Source organism: Sciurus vulgaris (assembly GCF_902686455.1).
Source record: "Sciurus vulgaris genome assembly, chromosome: 3".
In the NCBI taxonomy this organism is placed as follows: domain Eukaryota; kingdom Metazoa; phylum Chordata; class Mammalia; order Rodentia; family Sciuridae; genus Sciurus; species Sciurus vulgaris.
Window position 1 is genome coordinate 145,153,926 of NC_136463.1, and position 4,532 is coordinate 145,158,457.

Sequence of the window (4,532 nt, forward strand, 5' to 3'; positions counted from 1 at the left end):
TAATACCACCTACCACACCATTGTAACCCTAAGACCATTGGACACTTAGCATTTAATGTGTATTTGTGAGTAAATGAATAAAAGTCAATTAAATAAGAGCCAAGGAATCAGTAAGAAATGAAAATGAACAATTGATTTATATATTCAGATATAGGTTTAATATGCTATACTGGATTTGAAACAATCTTATGATTGTTACAAATTAATATAAAGGTAATCAAACAGCATTTGCTACATCATATTGGGAGATTTCTGCAGTATAGTCTTGATTAATTATTCTGACCTATAATCCCATGTAGATGAAAGTATTAAGCCTAAGGATGCTACAATGGCATGTACATGAAGCCCAGTTTATCTTTAGCAAATCAAGAATAATTGAGATTAGAACTTGAGCTGAATTTGTACTGTTTATTGTTGAATATTTGATATTCCTACTGCTTCCCTAATACCAGAAGGAAAAAAGGAAAAAGTTTTTTTTTTTTTTTTTTTTAACCAGGGATCAAACTCAGGGGCACTTAAGCACTAAGAGACATTCCCAGCTCTTTTTTTTTTTTTTTTTAAATTTTATTTAGAGACAGGATCTTATTGAGTTGCTTAAGCCTTCACTAAATTGCTGAGACTTGATTTGAACTCTCGATCCTCCTGCCTCAGCCTCCCGAGCAGCTGGGATTACAGGTGTGTACCACCATGCCCAGCAAGGGGGCATTTTGATTTTGAAATGAAATGATATAGAACCAGGCTCAGGAAGAGGTTGTCCTGTTTGCACGTAAGATACTATGAGTGGAATAACCCTTTAAAGGACATAAAAGGACATACAAACAGTCTTCTTATTGAGCCAGAAGAGATTGCAAGGACGAGGCCAACACGGGATGGCATATGGGTCTGCTACAGTTGTCACAGCAAAATGTCACAGACCGTGTGATTCCAAGAACAGACCGTTCTGGATTCCAGAAGCCCATGACCAAAGTGGCAGCAAATTCTGTTTGCAGTGAGGGCTCTCTTCTATTCTTGTGGATAGAGCCATTTCCTCACTATGTCCTATATGGCCTTTCCTAGGGGGATGCTCATGGAGAAAGTTCTGTTCTCTTCCTCTTCTTGTAAGGAAACTAAGCACATTAGATTAGGGCTCCACCTCAAGGTTAAACGATTCGGAACTCAGTTAGCTTAAATGATCTCTTTATAGGTGCAGTTAAAATATGGTTTCTTTGAGGGTCAGAGTTTTAACATATGAATTTTGAGGAGACACAGACAGCCTGGGATGTTATGAAGAACCAAGGAAACTATCAAAGGGAGCCCGTTAAGCAGAGTAAAGTTTCAGGCTTTGGATTTGGGTTACCTGCCTTGAATTTCAACTCTGCCTTGTGTCTGTATTAGGGACAAATCCAAATTTTATGGTGCCTGGAACTTACACAATTTGAGAAACCCTCTTTAAGATAGAGGATACAAAATTAGGTACAGAGTCTTGGAAGGGGTCTACTCAAAGACAGGGCTCTGAAACTTTAATGCCATTAACTTCAAGAAAGTTTGCCTCTACTTGCCATAATGCTAAGGAAATTATGCTGAGCCTGTTTTCTCAATTGTAAAACTGAAATAATAATTATCATATTTTAAGTCAGAGGGGAATTGAGGGGGTTAAACCAAAGTACAATTAATAAGCTTTCCTACTTAGCTATTGTTATTGATACCTTTATTATTATTGTCACCAGAATTACTATTGTTCATCTCTTCATTTTACAGATGAGGAAATAGGCAAGAAGTCATTATATGACTTGTTATATTTCATGCAACTAGTGATCTGGGGGATTGGGCCAGAGTCAGAGACCCTGGGCCTGCTTCCCAGGACCCTATGGAGGCAACCCTGTACTCCTTGCCTGCGCTCACCTCTCTGACAATATGTCAGCAATATGATAATATAGAAGAATCTTCACCCTCAACATTTGCTCTACAATAATTAAAGGAAAGAAGTCTAAACAGCAGATATTACTTTGGTTGAATACACATTTCTTTTTATTTTTACATACATCTAATGGCATTAAAGTTATGAGATGAAAAACTCTACTCATTAAATTCCCTTTTGTCACTTGTGGATATTTTGGATTGGAAGGCCTAGCTTCCATCTTCCTTTGGGATGACTTGGAAACAACAAAGTTCCAATGTAATTTCCTGTGGGAGTGATTCTCAAGTTCCCATATATGCAGACTCTGTTAGGGACATTAGATTTTCCTGGGAAAGGTCTGAGGAGTCAGTCCCAGGGGCTCCAGTCTGCCCCTTGGAAATCTGTACTGAATGACAGAAGCTGGCTCTTCTCCATTCTTCTCACAGCTCTGCACACGTGAGAATCTCTCCATGTTATCTTGACTCTGGCAGGACTCTCTGCCTCAGAGCTGGTTTTTAACACTTCTAAAGTAGAGATAATGTTGATTCTGATGTACCTGAGCAATTTTTTTTTTTTAGTAACTCACACATTTACTCTGGCTTGTTCATCAGGGCTCAGCAGTTTAAATGTGGCTGGTATTAGACCCAAACATGCTAATCCTTAAAATTAATATGGTATGAAAAATAAGCAATATTTCACCAAGGGATCTAAGCCTTTGACCTATGAGTCTACATAAAAAAAAAGCCATACAAACCCCTAATAAACATTTTTATCATTTTCAAATGTGGTATAATTTTATAATTCCTGCAAAACCTTCAAAACAAACCAAGTAGCAAACTAGTAAAATATTACACGTATGCAACAGATCATGACTGGCTTTTACTGAATGTTATTGGTTACAATAGCTTAGCTAAATTATTGAATCTATAGTTTTTGCTCATGTCCAAATTATAGAATGAAGTTTGGAAAATTCCCGGAGGAAAAATGTCACTTATCTTTGAGGAGATTGTGAACACCTTACAGTTATTCTTATCATTATTAATATATCTATCAGAAATAATTTACTAATGTTGTCTGACTAGAAAACCAATGCTAATTCTTTCTTGTAGAATATTCCTAAGAACAATTCTGGTTTATCCATCATCCAGGCCTGCTATCTATCCAGTCTTGCCAGCCAAGGCATCTTGTCTCCTCTCTTTTCCATCCCTCACTGTGGGCACTGGAGAAACTGGTGCCTTCGTCCTCTGAACTTTCCCTCTTTGTCTGACCTCCTGCTTGCAGTCCTCTGCTCTGCTGGCTTCTGGCCACCATACCTGTATCCTTCAGCCTTGGTCTCACATCCCTGGTTTCATGGGGTGCTCAACAGACCAGCTTCCCAATCCCACTCACTAGAGATTTGCCTTGGCATCTGGACTAGACTCATCTCCTCTAGTCCTTGTATCAAACTTGTATTAGTTTGAGTTAGAAGTTATCGAGGTGTTAAATTCCTAGTAGACACAAAGAAGAAAACACCTGATGATGAAGACTTCCAGGCTTTTCTTTGTAAACTCTTTTCGTATAATAGAAAAAGACATGAAAAACGATATCTTGCAACAAAAATTTTTTTATATCTCTGTGAATACAAATAGTATCTTCTACTGGGGCTCCTCATTTGATATGTATTTTATCACATTATTCTGTGTGCTATTATTTGCCAGCATGGGATTGTTTACTTTCTAACATTTATCAGGACGATAGTGGGTCCAGGAATAATAACTTCTTGGAGTTGAACTTGAATCAGTGATTCTCAAACATACCAGTTATTCAACATGCTAGGCACTGTTCTAGGCACTTGGGATAACCCAGTCAGCAAGATAGCCAAACAAATAAATATCCCTGTCCTAGGGTTGTGTGTATTTTCCATTTAGCATACATGCATTAAAAATACATGTGAATTTCTGTACTTAAACTTATATTCTACAGATATCCCAGTGTTTTGCCTCTGGGATACAGCAGTTAGTTAGTGTTGTATAAGAAGTAGAGTCTTCCAAAAAAAAGTCAATGATATGTCACAGGCTGGCTTTTCAAACAGGAGGAACTTTGGCAGTCTTCTCTTAAAATACACGTGAGGGATGCCTTCCACACTTCTGCAGAGTGCTGGTGTGACTCATCTTTTGTCTGCAGATGGACTGAGCTACCAAAGAAAAAATGCTACAATCCTAGTTGAAGCAATGTATAGTCAGTGCTAGCCAGAATCACCACCCAGGTTTCGTTCAACAACCACACACTCCAAACCAAGAGATAAGCACAAAATAATAAAAAAAAAAAAAAAAAAACAAACAAACAAAAAAAACACTAAAATGAAACAAAACAACAACTAAAACCTTCCCAAACTTCACAGTTCCATTTCCACCAGTAGTAAGTAGTAGATTTTCAAGAGTAGGGATAAGAAGTTTAGAAGTAGGCTTTAGACAAGGCATGGAGAATTGATTGTCACTGCTTAAGAGATTTGGAAAATAAATAATTATGCTTGAATTTAAGAAAAGACTACTCTCTCTCTCTCTCTCTCTCTCTCTCTCTCTCTCTCTCTCTCACACACACACACACACACACACACTCCATGCTGGTCCACGTCCTGTGTATCTGTGCCTATGTGTACCTTAGGAATAGGGGAATG